The sequence below is a fragment of the Pelophylax lessonae genome (assembly GCF_965119305.1).
Source record: "Pelophylax lessonae genome assembly, chromosome: 3".
NCBI classification, from domain to species: domain Eukaryota; kingdom Metazoa; phylum Chordata; class Amphibia; order Anura; family Ranidae; genus Pelophylax; species Pelophylax lessonae.
Window position 1 is genome coordinate 37,153,920 of NC_138770.1, and position 22,583 is coordinate 37,176,502.

The 22,583-nt window shown below is 44.0% G+C and overlaps 2 protein-coding genes and 1 pseudogene across 3 annotated transcripts in view; 1 reads left to right on the top strand and 2 right to left on the bottom strand.

The window, feature by feature from the left end:
- Positions 1-22,583, top strand: part of LOC309550283 (uncharacterized protein) — a 1,519,274-nt gene that overhangs the window by 198,807 nt on the left and 1,297,884 nt on the right.
- The window catches only part of LOC309549989 (uncharacterized protein), a gene marked incomplete at its 3' end in the record, with an annotated part of 336,501 nt that overhangs the window by 116,272 nt on the left and 197,646 nt on the right, over positions 1-22,583 (bottom strand). The window lies entirely within an intron of this gene.
- On the bottom strand, positions 218-8,404 carry LOC309549991 (annotated as a pseudogene). The gene is made up of 2 exons: positions 8,360-8,404; positions 218-1,132 (listed from the first exon to the last, which is right to left on the bottom strand). The product of its transcript is annotated as an uncharacterized misc_RNA (transcript).

Consider the following 22,583-nt stretch of genomic DNA (forward strand, 5'->3'; position numbering starts at 1 on the left):
TCTCCCCTGTTTGAGATCTCTGATGTGTGTAAAGACTGGACTTCAGGGAAAAACATTTCGCACACTCAAGACAGGAATACGACTTTTCCCCTGTATGAGATTTCTGATGTGTGTTAAGATTGGATTTTTGCGAAAAACATTTCCCGCACTCAGGACAAGAAAACGGCTTCTCACCCGTGTGAGATCTTTGATGTTTGACAAGATCTGATTTATGTACCTAACATTTACCGCATTCAAGACAGGAATATGGCTTCTCCCCCGTGTGAGATCTCTGATGTGTGTAAAGATTGGACTTCAGGGAAAAACATTTACCACACTAAAGACAGGAATACGGCTTTTCCCCCATGTGAGTTTTCTGATGTGTGTTAGGATTGGACTTCAGGGAAAAACATTTACCGCACTCAAGACAGGAATACGGCTTTTCCCCCGTGTGAGATTTCTGATGTGTGTAAAGAACGGACCTCTGTGAAAAACTTTTCCCACACTCAGGACAGGAATACGGCTTCTCCCCCGTGTGAGATTTCTGATATGTGTAAAGAGTGGGCCTCTGTGAAAATCATTTCCCACACTCAAGACAGGAATACGGCTTTTCCCCCGTATGAGATCTTTGATGTTTGACAAGATCTGATTTCTGTACATAACATTTCCCGCACTCAGGACAGGAAAACGGCTTTTCCCCCGTGTGAGTTTTCTGATGTGTGTTAAGATTGGACTTTTGCGAATAACATTTTCCGCACTCAGGACAGGAAAACGCCTTCTCCCCCGTGTGAGATTTCTGATGTGTGTAAAGAACGGACCTCTGTGAAAAACTTTTCCCACACTCAGGACAGGAATATGGCTTCTCCCCCGTGTGAGATTTCTGATGTGTGTAAAGATTGGACCTCTGTGAAAAACATTTCCCGCACTCAAGACAGGAATACGGCTTTTCCCCCGTATGAGATCTTTGATGTGTGTAAAGATTGGACTTCCAGGAAAAACATTTACCACACTCAGGACAGGAATGGGGCTTATCCCCTGTGTGAGTTTTCTGATGTGTGTTAAGATTGGACTTCAGGGAAAAACATTTACCACACTCAAGACAAGAATACGGCTTTTCCCCCGTGTGAGTTTTCTGATGTGTGTAAAGACTGGACTTCAGGGAAAAGCATTTACCACACTCAAGACAGGAATACGGCTTTTCCCCCGTGTGAGATCTCTGATGTGTGTAAAGATTGGACTTCCAGTAAAAACATTTACCACACTCAAGACAGGAATATGGCTTCTCCCCTGTGTGAGATTTCTGATGTGTGTTAAGATTGGACTTTTGCGAAAAACATTTTCCGCACTCAAGACAGGAATACGGCTTTTCCCCCGTGTGAGATCTCTGATGTGTGTAAAGATTGGACTTCCAGGAAAAACATTTACCACACTCAGGACAGGAATGGGGCTTATCCCCTGTGTGAGTTTTCTGATGTGTGTTAAGATTGGACTTCAGGGAAAAACATTTACCACACTCAAGACAGGAATACGGCTTTTCCCCCGTGTGAGTTTTCTGATGTGTGTTAAGATTGGACTTCAGGGAAAAACATTTACCACACTCAAGACAGGAATATGGCTTCTCCCCTGTGTGAGATTTCTGATGTGTGTTAAGATTGGACTTTTGCGAAAAACATTTTCCGCACTCAGGACAGGAAAACAGCTTCTCTCCTGTGTGATATCTCTGATGTGTGTAAAGAATGGACTTCTGTGAAAAACATTTCCCGCACTCAGGACAGGAATATGGCTTCTCCCCTGTGTGAGATCTCTGATGTGTGTCAAAAATTGACTTTTCTGAAAAACATTTCCCGCACTCAGGACAAGGATACGGCTTTCCCTCTGTGTGAGATCTCTGATGTGTGAGAAGTTTTGATTTTTGTACAAAGCATTTCCCGCACTCAAGACAAAGATATGCTTTTTCCCCTGTGTGATATCTCTGATGTTTAACAAGTCCTGATTTTGGTGCAAAACATTTCCCGCACTCAGGACAGGAATACAGCTTCTCTCCTGTGTGAGTTCTTTTATGCATATCAAGATTGCATTTAGAATGGAAACACTTCCCGCACTCAGTACAGGAAAACCTCTTATCTGTTGGAAGGACGGCACCGTCCCTCACAGTCTGTGGTTCCTCAGGATAAGAGGAATACAATGGTCCATCTACACTGTGTGGTGGCGGATGGACATTTGAGGTAGCCGGGTTTTCTCCTGGACTATACTGTGTGATGTCCTCATCTTCTACTTTACAGTCTGGAGACAAAGTGAGACAATCCTCTGAGGTTTTCTTCATCTCCCGTCCATCTACTAAAATAGAAATAAAAAGATTATTACAAGACATGAGCAGATTGGTTCCCCTAAACCAGGACTCCGCCCACATCAGGCAGCTTTGTCTCTGAGGATCTTACAATTCCCCCCTCAAAGTAACTAGTAAATGGGTCCTCTGATCTCCTACCAGTTCATTTCTTTATTCATGGACCTTAGTCAGAGAGTGAGGAAACAACAAGAACTGTCTTTTATAGTGAGGAAACAACGAGAACTGTCTTTTATAGAAGTGACAGTGATGAGGGGATTATAGGATGAGTGTCCCCACCCCCTCTACCACTCATTGCCATCTTCCCAACACAAGAAGTCCTGCATTTCCATATTTAGTCCATGATTTAGTCATGAATACTAGCGGGGCTGAGTCCCATCAGAGGTCAGAGAGTGAGGATGGGGGGAGAGCAACCAAGATGAAGACTGGACTGATCCTGAAGACCACCATAATTGGGTTATTGACTCCTCCCACATTATTACTTTCTGTTTAACCACTTTAAGACCGGCCTATTTTTGACACTTGGTGTTTACAAACTAAAATCATTTTTTTTTTTGCAAGAAAACTACTTAGAACCCCCAAACAATATATTTTTTTAGCAGAGACCCTAGAGAATAAAATGGAGATCCTTGTAATCTTTTTATCACACCATATTTGCGCAGCGGTCTTCCAAACGCAATTTCTTTGAAAAAAATTCACTTTTTTGAATTAAAAAATGAGAAAACAGTAAAGTTAGCCCAATTTTTTCCATAATGTGAAAGATAATGTTATGCCGAGTAAATAGATACCCAACATGTCATGCTTCAAAATTGCGCACGCTCGCGGAATGGCGACAAACATTGGTACTTTTAAAATCGCCATAGGCAACACTTTAAAAATTTCTACAGGTTACCAGCTTAGAGTTACAGAGGAGGTCTAAGGCTCAAATTATTGCTCTCACTCCAACGATCGCATCAATACCTCACCTGTGTGATTTGAACATCGTTTACATATGTGGGCGGGACTTGCATACGCATTCGCTTCAGCGAGCGAGCTAACGGGGACAGGGCACTTTAATTTTTTTTTCCTATTTATTTTATTTATTATTTTTACACAATTTAAAAAAAAAAAAAAGAATTTTTGATCATTTTATTACTATTACAAGGAATGTAAACATCCCTTGTAACAGAAATAGGCATGACAGGACCTCTTTATTGTGACATCTGGGGGTCAAAAAGACCTCACATCTCACATCTACAATAAAAAAGAAAAGAAAAAAAAATTGTTGAAAAAAAAAAATCGGCCCTTTAAACCGGTTGCTAGGCAACGACGTTTGAGGTCGTTCCGGTTCTCCAAGACCATAGAGTCGAGTGGGGGCCAGCTCGCCCTCACTCGACTTCCTGTCTGCGAGGAACGGGGACCGGATCGTTTTCCCCGCATGCCGGCGGGTCCTATCTATCTATCTGCTGCCATAACCACGGTATTTAGAGTAAATACACGGTGGGCGGTTGGTAAGTGGTTAAGGTTCCAAAGTTTGAGGATTTTTGTCACATTATTATCAACATGTTAAAGTCTGTGCTCCAATCAAATCATAGGATATAAAATGTCCAGCTGGTAGGAAATGGGTGCAAAAAGAAGTAAAGCCTATGTAATGTACAACTTATTATACAGGATAAAACAGATAGGACTCTGTAGTGTCAGAATAATGTAATGTGCAATATAGTGTATATAGTGCAGGGGTCAGGGTTATGTAATATACAACACAGAGTATATAGTGCAGGAGTCAGGAATATGTAATGTACAACATAGAGTATATAGTGCAGGGGTCAGGAGCATGTAATGTACAACATAGAGTACATAGTGCAAGGGTCAGGAGTATGTAATGTACAACATAGAGTATACAGTACAGGGGTCAGGAGTATGTAATGTACAACATAGAGTATATAGTGCAGGGGTCAGGAGTATGTAATGTACAACATAGAGTATATAGTGCAGGGGTCAGGAGTATGTAATGTACAACATAGAGTATACAGTACAGGGGTCAGGAGTATGTAATGTACAACATAGAGTATATAGTGCAGGGGTCAGGAGTATGTAATGTACAACATAGAGTATACAGTACAGGGGTCAGGAGTATGTAATGTACAACATAGGGTATATAGTGCAGGGGTCAGGAGTATGTAATGTACAACATAGAGTATACAGTACAGGGGTCAGGAGTATGTAATGTACAACATAGAGTATATAATGCAGGGATCGGGAGTATGTCATGTACAATATAAAATATACAGTGTAAGGATCAGGACTCATAATATTGGTAATCAGTAGATGTTAATAAATGTTTACATGAGACAAGTTGCAGAGGTCCCACACCGCTGCCTCCCATCTCCTGAGACTGCACTCAGTGACTTGGGTCTGAGACTATACAGAGATATCCCTCCATCTGGCACAGCCAGCAGACAACAGAGCAAGTAACTCTGGGAGAATTGTGTTGACAAAAGTCTTGTTGGACCCAGGCATAGGGAAGAAGACTGAGGGCCAGTTCACACCACATGCAGTCCAGTGCATTTTTTTCTGCATCCAAAAATGCATGGATAGTAGGTTATATGGTTTTCAATGGCACAGTTCACACCAGTGCATTCCAGTTCTAGAACAAATAGTAGAACATGCTGCATTTTTACTGCACTGAATTGTAATGGGACGTGGTAATACACAAATAAGCACCACCAAACACACCAAAACCTCACTGCAACACACATGTCCTTATTTAAGGTGAAGAAAAAAGACCAGAATGCATCAAAAACGAGTGTGGTGGAACAGTCCAGAACACCACTTTGGTGCTTCCGTCATTATACAGCTTCCTCCAGTCTGGACATAGGAACCAGATATTATAGCGAACCATACAAGACCAGCCGACAATAGCTTAGATGACAACTGGAACTGTTTGTTGAAAACTCACACAGAATTTATAGTACATCACATCAGGTGAGCCTGATCACATCAACCTATACTAAGGATATTGTATACAGGAATATAATTACCATAACTAAGAAACAACCAACACAAACTATGCTAATCCACCTCTAGCAACTAATAGCTGACAGTGATATAATTAACATGAGCTCATTAACTAGTCACTTAAACCAGCCTAGGTGACCCGACTATTCAGCACCTACAAACCTGGATGCAAAATACTGTACAATACACATTATTATAAGAATAAAACACAACATCCCACAATGGTTCCATAACAAGGTAAAGTGGTCACAATATTTACCATTTCCGGACCACCTGCCGCAGTTATACTTTGCTATTTTGACATTAAATACTGGGGTTAGGGCAGCAGCCTAACCCCGGTATATTTTTATTGGGAGGGCGGTCCTCTTTCTCAGAAAAGTGGTCCCAGTAGTGGATTCGCCACTTTTATGGGTGGTTTGAGAGGTGCCACCCTCCTCCCCTCCCGCCGCTTCCTGGTCGTTTTCCCCGCCTAACGGAGCCATTGGTAGTGGGGAAAGCGGTCCGTTCCTCTCCCCTCCTAGGAAGGAAGTCGAGTGAGGGCAAGATGGACCCCACTCCACTCTATGGCTTTGGAGGACCAGAGCAACGTCATACGTCACTTCCTTCTAACGGCCTTAAAGGGCCCATTTTTTTAATGATTATAAAAAAATACTTTTTTTTTTTTTTTTTTAGTGTAGATGTGAGATGTGAGGTCCTGCTTATTTCTATTACAAAAGATGTTTACATTTCTTGTAATAAGAATAAAAGTGTTAAAAAAATTTTTTTAAAGGGACATTGTAAAAAAAAAAAAAGTAAAATAAATAAGAAAAAAAAGATTTAAAGCGCCCCGTCCCTCCGAGCTCACATGCAGAAGCGAATGCATACGCAAGTCGCGCCCACAAATTTAAACCACACATGTGAGGTATCGCCGCGATCATTAGAGTGAGGGCAATAATTCTATCCCTAGACCTCCTCTGTAACTCTAAACTGGTAACCTGTAGACATTTTGAAATGCATCGCCTATGGAGTTTTTTAAGTAACAATGTTTGTCGCCACAAGCGTGCGCAATTTTGAAGCATGACATGTTGGCTATCTATTTACTCGGCGTAACATTATCTTTCACATTATAGAAAAAAATTTGGCTAACTTTACTGTTTAGTATTTTTTTTAAATGCAGTGAAATTTATTTTTACCAAAATAAAAAGCGTTTGAAAGGCCACTGTGCAAATACCGCATGACAAAAAAATATTGCCACCATTTTATTCTCTAGAGTCTTTGCTAAAAATATATATAATGTTTGGGGGTTGTAGTAAGGGTCTATATTCATAATTCATTTACAAAGAACTTGGTATTAGTGGTTATTAACTATGATAGATTTAAGTGATCATTTCTTATATACATTTCTGTATACTGAATGGCTCTGCCATTCTTGCATACATTCATCTTTCTGACCTCACAGATGGTCACATTGTCTCAGGACCGTTATAGCCATTCTTTTGTTAGAACTGGATAAAACCAGCTTATTGGCGCCTTTTTCAATTATGAATACAATACCAGCTTAAAGCGGAGTTCCGGGCACAGAAGTGATTTTTTACTAAACATACCCCCGGCGCAGTCAGGGCTAGCACATTCCACAATGGCTAGCCTCTGATCTGTCCCGGTTCGCACTTACCTTTTAGAAGAAATACTTACTTATAAAATTTCTTCTCCAGCGTTGCCATCTCTGTTGTGGGCAGCTGAAGCCGGCGCGGTCCTCTTCTGCGTCTTCTTCCGCGTCTTCTTCTCCCAGAATGCGCCTGCACCGGCCCCTCTCGTCACTTCCGGCGCGGCGCCGCATTCCTAAACAGCTTCTGGGCATGCCCAGAAGCTGTTTAGCAGGGGAATGCAGCGTCGCCCGGAAATGACGAGCGGGGCCAGTGCCGTCGCATTGATTCCTGGGAGCTGTGACGTTCAGCTCCCAGGAATCATAGCGAGACAGGAAGTGACGGGGTGAGCCGCGGCTCCGAGGGAGGAAGTACTCTGAGGTGAGTATCTTCGATCTTCAATTACAAGGTAAGTAAACAAAAAAAAAAAATTCCTTTTCAGGTCAGGTCTACCTAGCGGAGGGGCACAAAAAAAAAATATCGTTTTTGTGCCCGGAACTCCGCTTTAAGATTGAGTCAGAGCCTAGCCCAGGACATACAAGTGAATATGTGCCTGGAGATATAGAGATTGTCGATTCCAGAACTTTCTGATGACTTCAGAAGTTGAGGGGTTCCCTGGATTGAAACTGAAGTGAATTTTTCTGTTTTATCATCTGTATTCCATCTTTAATCGAAGCTGAGCAAATCTTTTTACTACTATACTACTTGTGTGTGGTCTTAATTATTGTACTTCATCCACAAATCTGAAAGGGTGAATATATGAACCTGCCAATAAATGAATATATGTAATTAACCCTTTGTTACATAATGTATAGACCTGTACTACTGGGGTTCTAAGTAATTTTCTAGAAAAAAAAAATACTGATTTTAACAACAAGTGTCAGAAATAGGCCCGGTCCTTAAGTGGTCAATCACCTGTTCGAGAGATGAGCAGACTGAAACAATAGAGGTCTTAATTAACACAATTAACAATGGGACTGCACCCTAGGAGGCATACAATGCGAGAGACACACATTTGAGTATTCTGTCCACTAGACACGTCATTGGAAGAGAAACTATGTCCCAGCAGTCTGATAAAGTGGAACTAATTTATCGTCAAAGATTTCTTCAGTAATATTTCTGTCCCGTTTCAAGTAATCCAAACCATATTCTCAGTGTCCATTAACAACTTCAGCTCTAGAAGGTTTTACCAACCCCCCTTTAATGACCAGGCCATTTTTTCAGTAATCAGTGCTAAAAATATGCACTGTCACTGTACTAATATCACTGGCATGGAAGACGTTAACACCAGGGGTGATCAAAAAGTTAAGTGTGTCCCTAGGGGATGCTTTCTTACTGTGTGGGGAATGGACTGACTGTATGAACAAAGAGATCTGTGTTTCTGCTTAGGAGGAACACAAGATCTCTCTGTTCTTACCTGACAGGACGGTGATCTGCCTTGTTTACATCTGCAGATCGCCATCCTGTCTCTCTGATGAGAAATCGCCGGTGGCCGGCAGGTATCGTGTCCACCGGACCCGCTGATTGGCTCCCCCCTGTGGCCTAATCAGCGTGCGTGCCCCCTCTGGCTATTGCATGAAATTACAGACAGGTACGTTATTTTGCGCAATAGGACCAACCAGTATATGTACTGCAGCCGATCGGCTAGTGGTTAAGTAATGTTCATCATTTTCTCTGACACCCTGTGCCCCTAATAGACACAGGGTTATTTACACATAAGAGGGAATAAGAGTAAAAAGGAGTTTTCCGACCTCTATAATGTAAGCTGGGTTCCACGAGCCCCCAGTGACTCCTGTCACAATGAGCATGCAGAAAATGCTTCTGAAATGTGTTTCTATGGTGTGAACTGGCCCTCAAAGTACATGCCCCAGGTGCCTAGGTCTAGTAACAGCTATGATAAATCTACATTTTGCTTCCAGTTTAACCTGAATGTATTTATTGTTAATGACCCACCTGTGCTGATCACTGTAGGAGTGTCTTCCTCTATAAATGTCCTCATTATTCCATTCTCCTCCATAGACTGCTGATCATCCCTCACATATGTCTCTTCTTCTGCTTTAACCTCAAATTCTATATCTATTGGATCTCCACTCTAAATCAAGAACATGAGAGAAAATATCATCTGTAAAATATAAGCTTTATTATGGTGCCATCACATAAGAAAACCGCACATTGTCTCCATGAATCTGTGTTTAATAAGCTCCGTCCCACCAACCTTGTAAAGATGAGGGGTGGTGTGATCTTCCTGTGTGGAATCTTGGGAATACAGAGGACGGGGACATCTCTCTGGGGGGTTCCTGGCATTAGGTGGCTCCATCATATTCTTGTGTCCTTCTGAAAACTCCTCCATCACTCCATACTCCCCATCCCCCTCTTTATACTCTTCTTTACCAATAATAATATCATCCCCGAGGTTTCCACTCTGAAGGATATAATAAATCATTCATTGTAACAAACATCCTGTGTATAAATCAAAACTAATTGAAAGAAAAAACATTGTAAAATGTGTCCTTAAGACAGAATAGGAGAAAAAAAAGGGGCGTGAACTTAAATTAGGTTCTGTTAAGAGGGAACTGTCCGTATATTTATATATGAGAAAAAGAGAAACATAAAATCCTGACTGAGCTCAACCTCAATTGTACATTCTGTGGAATCACTCCTTGAAATATTGAAATATTTTTAAAAAGTTTCCATTTTTACAAATTATTTCTCACACATAGCATAGACATACTTACAATTATAACCCAATATATATTCTGTTATGCCTCCTAAAAATGGGGGTACCACATACAGTATGTGAGACTTTTTTACAGCCTAGATGTATAGAGGAACCCAAAATCCAAGGAACACCTTTTGAGCTTTCAATTAGCATTTTTGGAGGCCCTGGAGCACCAGGACTGTGGAAACACCCATAAAATTAGTAAGAGTAGACATATTTTCTGAAAGGCATATTGAGTTTTTTTTAAATGTCATTTTTGAAAAATGCAGGAATAATGTTTTTTTTTTTGTTTTGATTTTTTTTTTTTTACACAAAGTTGTCAAATAGTAAGATATTTCTAGCACACAGCATGGACATACATAGAATTACAACCAAAACACATTCAACTATTCTTTATAAGTATAGTGATACCACATAAGTGAGATTTTTTCACAGCCTAGCCACACAGATGGACCCAAAATCCAAGGAGCACTTTCATGCATTTTAGGGCATAAATTAAAAGTCTAATTTTCTGACTAACTCTCACGTTTTTGGAGGCCCTGGAACACCAGGACAGTAGAAACACCCACAAAATGACCACATGAGTAAACACCCAAGGGTATTTCTAGGAGGCATGCAGAGTCTTTTGAAGACCTTATTTTTTTGTCACGAGTTTTTGAAAAATGCGGACAGAAAATGAAAATGAATGTTTTTACACAAAGATGTCAGTTTAATGAGCTATTTCGCACCCACAGCACGGACAAACTTAGAACTACAATCCAAAACACATTCTGTTACTCTTTCTGAGTATGGTGATACCACATGTGTGAGAAATTTTCACTGTCTGAACCAATTATAAAACGGACATTGGGCTCAATTCACTAAGTGGTATCTACTGCTTATTAACCACTTAATGACCAGCCACGTAGATCTACGTCGGCTGACTTTGAGTGGTTATACCGGGATGATGCCTCTAGCTAGAGGCATCATCCCGGTACCGTTGTTTGAAGCCGACGGTCGGCTTTCCGTCAGTGATGATCGATGTGGCTCGGGAGCCGCTCGATCGTTACCCGGGGGGCGGGAGGGGACGTCCCCCCCCCTCCCGCGGCTTTTCTCGGGGCTCCCGTCCCACCGGGAGCCCTGAGCACCCAGCCGGCGCGTCCGCCTGCTGGATGGAGTCCCGATGAATGCCGGAAATGGCATTGATCGGGTCTCCGATGACGTAACCCGGAGGCGGCGTCCATGACGTCACTTCCGGGTTACTCTGCTGCAAAAGGCGGCAGATTTGAAAAAACGGCTGTATGCAAAAATGCCGTTTTCGGCGTTTTGCATACAGGGAAGTGTAGTGGAGGAGTCTAGGGTCTTTTAGACCCTCGATCCCTCCATAAAGTGTACCTGTCACTACATATTGGTGTCACAAGGGATGTTTACATTGCTTGTGACAGCAATAAAAGTGATCAGATTTTTTTTTTTTTTAAAAAACCTGTAATAAAGTTAAAAAAAAAGAAAAAATAAATAGGAAAAAAAAAAAAATGTAGCCGCCCCCGTTAGCTCGCGCACAAAAAAAAAACGTATACGCAAGTCGAGCCGCAAATGAAATCGCTGTTCAAACCACACATGTGAGGTATCGCCGCGATCGCCAGAGCGTGGGCAATAATTAAAAAAAAACTCTAAACTGGTAACCGATAAATAAATTTAAAGCGTTGCAGATTGAGATCTCTATTGACCGTAGTTTGTTGCCATCCCACGGGGGGGGGGGGCGCAATTTTAAACCGTAACATGTTTGGTATCTATTTACTCGGCGTGACATCATCTTTCACAATATACAAAAAAAATGGGCAAACTTTACTGTTTAGTATTTTTTAAATGCAGTGAAATGTGATTTTTCAAATTTTTTCCAAAAAAATGGCGTTTTAAAGACCGCTGCGCAAATACCGCGTGACAAAAAAATTTGCAATGACCGACATTTTATTCTCCAGAGTCTTTGCTAAAAAATATATATATAATGTTTGGGGGTTCTAAGTAGTTTTCTAGGAAAAAATACTGGTTTTAACTTGTGAACAAAAAGTGTCCGAAATAGGGCTGGGGGTAAAGTGCTTAACTATGGTAAACTATCACTTAGCATTTTTCCAAAAATGTTTTGCATTTCACTCAAAAAAGCTACTAAAACACAGCATGGGCTATTTTATAAAGTGATGTGATATTTTAGAAGTGAAAGTTTGTATTACCCTAATGCAGGCGGTAGCCGGCGTCCTTATACAAGCAGTATATAGCTGGTTGTTAAGGAGTGGGTGGCTACTAGCATCCTTGGCAACCAGTATATGTAATGGTTGTTAAGGATCAGGCAGCGGCCGCCTCCTTAACAACCATGAGCCATCTGCTGTCAGCGGGATTCCCAACTGACAGCAGAAGGTAAAATAAGAAAAAAAAGCATGTAGTCCCACCAATCTATATCAGCCCTCATTGACTGTGTCTGGGTCGATGACATCATAAGGGGGCAGAGGGTCACCACGTGATGTCATTGGGTGGCATTTTTCGATTGAGTTGGCAGCTGGCATTTATTGTGATTGATGTTGGATCTACTTCAGGGGCATGTATTTATTTATTTTGTTCGTCTATTCAGAATGGTATTGTGTGCTAAAGTAAAAAACTAATTTATAGTGAGAGACAGCAGCGACTAACCATGTGATATAAACATATTAAAGCATATAATAAACAAAAAAAGTTGTGCTAATCAGAAAGAGAGATATAAAAAGATGAAAAACGAAAATGAAATCCTATAGAAATAAAAACATGAATGTCACAGTGTAAATTAATATCCGTGAACTCACACAGTACATTAAAATCATATGTCCATGTAATATCTGTGTGGAAGATAAACAGTTCAGGAAGGTATACAGGGAGTTGATCCACATGATATATATGGAAGGCTCTGAAAGAAGAGATGCTTCAAAGAGGGTCCACCACGAAAAAAACATACAGGTCCTCCTGTGACACCCATCACCCTATTTATGGGGACGCTTACCAGATAACATGGACCATGTATTTCTAGAATTGTCAAACAGGCACACAGATAAACCTCTGCAGGGCAAGATAAGTGGTCAGGCCTCTGGAACACGCTGGTGACAAGGGAATTCCTCCAATGGTGTCAATCTCGCATTGGGATATCCCGATCATCCAGGGACAAACAAAGTGGATATACAGAAAAGAGATCCAATAGTGTGATATTGTATGAACACCTTTATTATATGAAGCCAAAAAACTACTTACAATTGGTTAAAAGCGTTAAAAGCCTTGATAAAAAAAATTAGTTTGCCGGCAAACAGAAACAGATTCACCCACACTTCCGGGGGTCACGTGGGGCGTGATGGTGTCAGCGTGTAGCTCCGCCCAACGTGTTTAGTCATACGTGACTTCTTTCAGGGACACAGGTGACACGCTGAGCCATTGCTATATATATATAACATTATGGAAGTGCCAAACCTCATTCTCACACAGCGGCCATATTGGGCAAAAATCCAAGCCTCCTTCTCATTCACCACCATGTTAAAAGCCAAACCTCAGTTTCAAACGGCGGCCATGTTGGACCAAATTCAGGCCTCATTGTCATTCCTTTGCCATCTGGTGGCTTCCAATTTGTGCGACCCTCATTATAATAATAAATTGATGTTTTTTCAGAACATGACATAAATGTAAAAGATGCCCAGTATGTTCTATTATTGCCATTAGTAAAAGAAAAATTATACAATCCACTTCTAATAGCACTTCTTGGGATTTCCAAATTAAGTAATTTATCACATGTTCACATCCTAACGTAGTTTATCTTCTCGCTTGTCCTTGCGGATTCTAATATGTTGGGTGTACAATACGCCGCTTACAAGTATAGCTTAACGAGCAGATTGGTAATATTAAAAAAGGATTCAAAGGCCATCCAGTCTCTAGACATTATTTAGAAGCTCATAATAAGGATCTGGCAGGCACCTCTTTCGTAGGAATAGATAAACTCAAATTACACTGGAGAGGAGGATCGAGGCGTTGTGAGATCTCTAAACTCGAAAGGAACTGGATTTATAAGATTAAATGCCTTAGACCATTTGGTTTAAATGCATATTTTGAGAATCATGCCTTTGTTGATAATGCTTTAATTTTTATATTCACCTAATTCATCCAGTTCCATTTCCACGGAATACGTCCAGTGATATATCAGTATTTTCTGGGGCTGATTCCATGTTTTTTCTTATTTTTGCTTCTACTTTTAAAGTTAATTTTATAGATGTCCATGTGGGTTATTACCCACATTGTTTTTATATTATTCAGGGGGTATTCAGATTTCGATGAGCCCCTCGCCCTCAGACCCCCACAACCACCAGGCCAGGGTTGTGGGGAAGAGGCCCTTGTCCTCAACAACATTTGGGCAAGGTGCTTTGGGGGGGGGGGACTCCCCTGCCGCAAAACACCCATGTTGAAGGCATGTGGCCTGGTATGTTTCCTGGCCTAACAAACCCAGCTGACAGCAGATGACTCACGGTTGTTAAGGATGTGGCGGCCATCCATTCCTTTAACTACAATGACATTAATGGCTTGTTAAAGATGTGGCAGCCGCCTGCTCCTTAAAAACCATGTTGTTTACTAAATGGAGCCCATTGTATCTTGTGTATCACACAAATCAACCAATTGTGTAAAAACCAATGTACTGTATTGGTAACCTCTGTATGAGTGATCAGGGAATTGAGCTTAGTGTAGTGTCACCTATAGCAGTCAAAGTTCCCAGAAGTCAAGCAGGCCTAGTCTACTGGTACATGGCTGCCTCCAGGAATGCCATGTTCAATGGTGTAGTGTCTCGCAGGAACATAGTCAGTGGGATGTGCAAATGGATCAGTTCAGGCCACAGGCAGTGACATGATAAGCAAGAAGGCAAAGGATCAGTCAAGTCAGCAGGCAGACTCATGGTCCTATAAACAGGCCAGGCTAAGTTCAGGTTGCAGGCAGGGGCAACACTGCACTGGTGTGGTAGTGACCAGGAACACTGTAAATGGCGTGGAGCTGATCAGGGACACAATCAGTGGTGTGGTGGTAATCAGAAACACAATAACTGGTGTGGCCGTGATCAAGGACACAATAACTGGTGTGGAGGTGATCAGGACACAATAACTGGTGTGGCAGTGATCAGGGACACAATAACTGGTGTGATTGTGAACAAGAACACAATAACTGGTGCGGCGGTATCAGGGACACAATAACTGGTGTGGGGGTGATCAGGGACACAATAACTGGTATGGCGGTGATCAGGGATACAATAACTGGTGTGGGGGTGATCAGGGACACAATAACTGGTATGGCGGTGATCAGGGACACAATAACTGGTGTGGGGGTGATCAGGGACACAATAACTGGTATGGCGGTGATCAGGGACACAATAACTGGTGTGGGGGTGATCAGGGACACAATAACTTGTGTGGCAGTGATCAGGGACACAATAACTGGTGTGGAGGTGATCAGGGATACAATAACTGGTGTGGAGGTGATCAGGGATACAATAACTGGTGTGGAGGTGATCAGGGACACAATAACTGGTGTGGAGGTGATCAGGGACACAATAACTGGTGTGGCAGTGATCAGGGACACAATAACTGGTGTGGCAGTGATCAGGGACACAATAACTGGTGTGGAGGTGATCAGGGATACAATAACTGGTGTGGAGGGGATCAGGGACACAATAACTGGTGTGGAGGGGATCGGGGACACAATAACTGGTGTGGAGGTGATCAGGGACACAATAACTGGTGTGGAGGTGATCAGGGATACAATAACTGGTGTGGAGGTGATCAGGGATACAATAACTGGTGTGGAGGGGATTGGGGACACATTAACTGGTGTGGAGGTGATCGGGGACACAATAACTGGTGTGGAGGTGATCAGGGACACAATAACTGGTGTGGAGGTGATCAGGGATACAATAACTGGTGTGGAGGTGATCAGGGACACAATAACTGGTGTGGAGGTGATCAGGGACACAATAACTGGTGTGGAGGTGATCAGGGACACAATAACTGGTGTGGAGGTGATCAGGGATACAATAACTGGTGTGGAGGGGATCAGGGACACAATAACTGGTGTGGAGGGGATCGGGGACACAATAACTGGTGTGGAGGTGATCAGGGACACAATAACTGGTGTGGAGGTGATCAGGGATACAATAACTGGTGTGGAGGTGATCAGGGATACAATAACTGGTGTGGAGGGGATTGGGGACACATTAACTGGTGTGGAGGTGATCGGGGACACAATAACTGGTGTGGAGGTGATCAGGGACACAATAACTGGTGTGGAGGTGATCAGGGATACAATAACTGGTGTGGAGGGGATCAGGGACACAATAACTGGTGTGGAGGGGATCGGGGACACAATAACTGGCGTGGAGGTGATCAGGGACACAATAACTGGTGTGGAGGTGATCAGGGATACAATAACTGGTGTGGAGGTGATCAGGGATACAATAACTGGTGTGGAGGGGATTGGGGACACATTAACTGGTGTGGAGGGGATCGGGGACACAATAACTGGTGTAGAGGTGATCGGGGACACAATAACAGGTGTGGCAGGGATCAAGGACACAATAACTGGTGTGGAGGTGATCGGGGACACAATAACTGGTGTGGAGGTGATCAGGGACACAATAATTGGTGTGGAGGTGATCAGGGACACAAAATAAAAATAAGTGTGATTTTATTGTATCACACAATGCCTTAATAATACAATATAAAAAGTATAAATAAGAGTTCGGTGTAAGTAAAAGAAAATGATATGAAATAAAAAAGAGAGGTTGGAAAGATGTGACTTACCATGGTGGTGTAGACATGTGCTTCTGCTGTAAGAAGAAGCCGGAAATGAGGTGAGACCTCGGAGAGAGAGCAGCTGTCTAATGATGTCACAGTGTCTAAGAATACATCTCTTCATGTCTCCATGTGTCTTCCTAGTGTGTGTGTATATTAGGGTGTGTATATTAGGGTGTGTGTATATCAGGGTGTGTATAATAGGGTGTGTATATTAAGGTGTGTGTATATTAAGGTGTGTGTATATTAGGGTGTGTATATTAGGGTGTGTGTATATTAGAGTGTGTGTATATTAGAGTGTGTGTATATTAGGGTGTGTATATTAGGGTGTGTGTATATCAGGGTGTGTATATTAGAGTGTGTGTATATTAGAGTGTGTGTATATTAGGGTGTGTGTATATAATAGGGTGTGTGTATAATAGGGTGTGTATATAATAGCGTGTGTGTATATTAGGGTGTGTGTATTATAGGGTGTGTATATAATAGGGTGTGTGTATATTAGGGTGTGTGTATATTAGTGTGTGTGTATATTAGGGTGTGTGTATATTAGGGTGTGTGTATATTAGGGTGTGTGTATGTAGCACCCTACAGATAGGTGCTAGGTAAATGTATAGTGGGCCTTGTCTCCCTAACAGAAGGGCCATAATTTCTTTTAGTTAGGCTGTCATGGTTTCCAAATATGTTTGCTGAAGAGGAAGTCTCCCCACTGGCTCCTGTGAGAGGCTTCTCATAGGGCAGTGGAGGAAGTCCAATCAGGGGATACATCCAAGCTTGTAACTACCCCAGAAGGCAGATTATGCCGCAAAGGATTCTGGAAGTGAGTAAAAGTTTAGGGGAAGTGCGTGACACGGTGTCTATGGCGGGAAGCAGAGTCCCAGGAGGGAGAGTACGGCTGTCTCTCCTCCTGTCAGAGGAAGCGGATGTCTCAGGGTGTCGCCTGAGAATCCAGAGAGTGCTGAGTTGAGCTGAGGGGATCCGGTGTGCCGAGAGCCTGCGGAGAGAGAGAGGGGTCCAGTCCCAGGAAAGCCTACACAGGTCGTGAGTACTGAGGATTGCCCCTGGGGGTCTGCCTGAAGTGTTAGAGGAGGCCGCTCTGGAGAAGGTTCTGGGATCCAGTGTCAGCTAGCTGTAAAGGGGGTACCTAGGTTGAGGACCCTGAAGTTACAGAGGGGGTGCATAGTCAGTGAACACCGAAGAGTTCAAGGTTAAAGTGGGCGCCTGCAGTTTGGGCCCTGAATTGTACAATGTGTCAGTTGAGCGTTGCAGCCATACAGGAACCTACAACGAACTACCTCAAGCCAGTGCAAGGCTGGGGGGAGAAGTCAGCAGTGTCAGTAGTTCAATACTTCACAGTCCTGGGTCTTCTGGACTTAAAGTCAAGGATTCAGCACTTCTTCCAAGTTGCAGTGTATTTCAAGCGTCAGTGAGCGTGGGCTAGCATCGGCTAGCGTCAAGGCAGCGCTAACAGACATTTTTCCTGGATAAAGTCCCAAGTGTATTTAGTTGAGCGTAAGGAGTATCCCACTCATTCCCTTCTCCCATCCCCTTATCCACTATAAAACCACAAAACAAAGATGCCGGAGTTGTCGATGTCTCAGTTCTCACACCCAGGGTCGCAGCTCATATGAGCTGGAGAGGTAACTAGTAACAATGTCAGACCCACATCAGGCTCAATGCCTGGAAAACCAGCTACATGTATATATTAGTGTGTGTGTATATTAGGGTGTGTATATTAGGGTGTGTGTGTGTGTATTAGGGTGTGTATATGTTAGGGTTTGTGTATATTAGTGTGTGTGTATATTAGGGTGTGTGTGTATATTAGGGTGTGTATATTAGTGTGTGTATATATATATTAGGGTGTGTGTATAGTAGGGTGTGTATATTAGTGTGTGTGTATATTAGGGTGTGTGTATATTAGGGTGTGTGTGTATATTAGTGTGTGTATATTAGGGTGTGTGTGTATATTATATTGTTATACATTGTTTTTAAGGGCTTTGGCAATTTTTTTTGTGAATGAGTATACATGGGGGGAGCTGGATCTAGGGGCCCCCTTGTTAAAGGGGTATCCAGATTTCGATAGGCCCCTCGCCCTCAGACCCCCACAACCACCAGGCCAGGGTTGTGGGGAAGATGCCCTTGTCCTCAACAACATTTGGGCAAGGTGCGTTGGGGGGGGGGGGGACTCCCCTGCCCCAAAACACCCACCATGTTGAAGGCATGTGCCCTGGTATGTTTCCTGGCCTAACAAACCCAGCTGACAGCAGTTGACTCACGGTTGTTAAGGATGTGGCGGCCATCCATTCCTTAACTACAATGACATTAATGGGTTGTTAAAGATGTGGCAGCCGCCTGCTCCTTAAAAACCATGTTGTTTACTAAATGGGGCCCATTGTATCTTGTGTATCACACAAATCAACCAATTGTGTAAAACCAAATGTACTGTATTGGTAACCTATGTATGAGTGATCAGGGAATTGAGCTTAGTGTAGTGTCACCTATAGCAGTCTAAGTTCCCAGAAGTCAAGCAGGCCTAGTCTACTGGTACATGGCTGCCTCCAGGAATGCCATGTTCAATGGTGTAGTGTCTCGCAGGAACATAGTCAGTGGCATGTGCAGATGGATCAGTTCAGGCCACAGGCAGAGACATGATAAGCAAGAAAGCAAAGGATCAGTCAAATCAGCAGGCAGACTCATTGTCCTATAAACAGGCCAGGCTAAGTTCAGGTTGCAGGCAGGGGCAACACTGAACTGGTGTGGTAGTGACCAGGAACACTCTAACTGGTGTGGAGCTGATCAGGGACACAATCAGTGGTGTGGTGGTGATCAGAAACACAATAACTGGTGTGGCCATGATCAAGGACACAATAACTGGTGTGGAGGTGATCAGGACACAATAACTGGTGTGGCAGTGATCAGGGGCACAATAACTGGTGTGATTGAGAACAAGAACACAATAACTGGTGCGGCGGTATCAGGGACACAATAACTGGTGTGGGGGTGATCAGGGACACAATAACTGGTATGGCGGTGATCAGGGCTACAATAACTGGTGTGGTGGTGAACAAGAACACAATAACTGGTGTGGCAGTATCAGGGACACAATAACTGGTGTAGAGGTGATCAGGGACACAATAACTGGTATGGCGGTGATCAGGGATACAATAACTTGTGTGGCAGTGATCAGGGACACAATAACTGGTGTGGAGGTGATCAGGGATACAATAACTGGTGTGGAGGGGATCGGGGACACAATAACTGGTGTGGAGGTGATCAGGGACACAATAACTGGTGTGGAGGGGATCGGGGACACAATAACTGGTGTGGAGGTGATCGGGGATACAATAACTGGTGTGGCGGTGATCAGGGACACAATAACTGGTGTGGAGGTGATCAGGGACATGACTAGCGTAGAACAGATGTCCTTATAAAACCTGGCTGAAACGGCCAACCCACCACCCGCTTGCACCCTTTTCCCTTTACCTTATCCCAATAATCGAGACGACACCGTAAGTGGAATAAAATTGGCCATAGCAGCCCTTTTATTAACCAATTTCAAATTAAATTAACATAAATTAACATAAAGGAAAAAAACATTCCTTAAAACAGAAACGTCAAAAACAGTTAAAGCTTTTGTTGGTCTTTGAGGCCCCCCATTTTAATGTTCAGATAAAATACTACACTGCGGGCCCACTTAAACATAATAGGCCTCCAGCCGCAAAACTCCAGCTCTGAGACAACACTCTACCTGCAGTGTACCCATGTTTCCTTCCAGTCAACTGACCTCAACTGGAACGCACCAGAGGGAACCTACCACCAGTGGGTCCCGAACCATTATCTTGCCTTAAAGGTTCTTGCACCTGCCAGCAAAGACCAACAAAAAGACGCCACAGCTGCCACGACATCCCAGGCAAACCTGTAAAAAACAATAAAATAACAAAACCCCACACCCAGGATCCAACAAATAGAGGTTAAACAGTAGGGCGGGAGGGAGGGACGCTTCAGCTGCCGAGTGAGGGTATTTTTGGCGCCCCCCAGCAGATCCCACCTCTTCCTGTCTGCCAGCCCCACCTCCCCCTGAGCTAGCTAAACAGCCTAGGCTCCCCCCATTACCACTGATAACTTTTATTACTGACTTAACCCCTACACTCCCCTGTCCACTTAGTCATGCTGGCCCTATGCTATCTCTCCGCTCCTGCTCCGGGCCTCCCTTGACTAGCGTAGAACAGATGTCCTTATAAAACCTGGCTGAAACGGCCAACCCACCACCCGCTTGCACCCTTTTCCCTTTACCTTATCCCAATAATCGAGACGACACCGTAAGTGGAATAAAATTGGCCATAGCAGCCCTTTTATTAACCAATTTCAAATTTAATTAACATAAATTAACATAAAGGAAAAAACCATTCCTTAAAACAGAAACGTCAAAAACAGTTAAAGCTTTTGTTGGTCTTTGAGGTCCCCCATTTTAATGTTCAGATAAAATACTACACTGCGGGCCCACTTAAACATAATAGGCCTCCAGCCGCAAAACTCCAGCTCTGAGACAACACTCTACCCGCAGTGTACCCATGTTTCCTTCCAGTCAACTGACCTCAACTGGAACGCACCAGAGGGAACCTACCACCAGTGGGTCCCGAACCATTATCTTGCCTTAAAGGTTCTTGCACCTGCCAGCAAAGACCAACAAAAAGACGCCACCGCACGCCAAGGGTGAAGCCTTACCCTTGAGTGCCCCTCCACACCCCCAATGCCCTCTGAATACCGTCCTGCAACCCCAGAGCCCACAAGTCAGTCCCCACGGCATTTAGGTGCACCCCATCGCCCCGCAAGTACCTCCAGGTCTCAACCTCCAACTCCAGGTGCCGAACGACCACGCCCCCATTGCGACATACGAATTTTCCCACCGCCTTGTTAACCTTAATGCGGGCCCTGTTGACACGCTCCACCGATCTGGCCAAACGCCAGGAAGTACGGGCGACTATGTCAGACCAGACGATGATCAGGTCCGGGAAGGACACACGGAGACACAGGAAATCCACTTTTATGTCCCGTATAAGTTCCCGCATGGACCTAACCGCCAGATCATTACCCCCCACATGAAGCACCAGCACATCCGGAGGCCTGTCCCACCGAGCAAATTTATAAACCTCCGGCACCACTCTGCTCCATATCATACCCGGCACCCCCAGCCAGCGGACGCAGGCTTCCTCTCTGGTAAAACCCAGCTGTCTACCACCGGGACGGACATCTGCTCGCCTGGCACCCCAAAACACATAGGAGTGTCCCAATATCCAGACGAGGCACGGTTCACCTGAAAGAAACAAAACAAAAGGCAAAATAACAGCAAACCCCTCGCAGGTTTCACGTACGAACACAGACGCACATAACAAATCCCCAATGACAATCACAACAGATGAGGACGAACATACAAGGAAAACCTCTTCGAATCCCACCGTCCAATGCGCTTCACCGCATCCTCATCCAACCCCCATCGGGCGGCCTCTGTGGCTGCCCCAATGCGGAAGGAGTGTGAGGCATAGCATGTCGCATCCAAACCCAGGACCCGCAAACACTTACGGAACACCCCGATGAACTGATATCGGGACAAGGAAGCCCCATCAGCATGCACCAACAACGAGCCCCCCACCGGAGGCCGTACGGCCAAAAAAGCACGCGCAGCGCTAACAGGGCACAAAGGCGATGCCGGCATTGCAAACAAACGGATCCGCACGCCCCTACCCAACTGATCCGTTTTTGACCGACGGAGCAAAATGTGAACCTCCTCCCCCCGGCAGGATACATCCTGCGCCAACAGGCCCCCCGACACACCCTTAGAGGGGCTCACCAACTCCCCAATCCGAAAGGCCCCAAAAAACGCCAGGCAGAACGCTGCCCGAAAAAGGAGGACTTCATAATCAGAAAAACACAGCGCCCCCAATGTGGCGGAAACATCCAGCAGGAGGGGAAAGGATACAGGGCGCCTACCGTCCTTACGGCGATGGGCCCGCCCATACCCCTTCAGAGCTTGCCGAACCACGAAGTCCTTTGTAAAATCGGGACTACCCTGCAACTTAAACAAGAAGGCCAGGCCGGCCAACTTGCGAGCCACG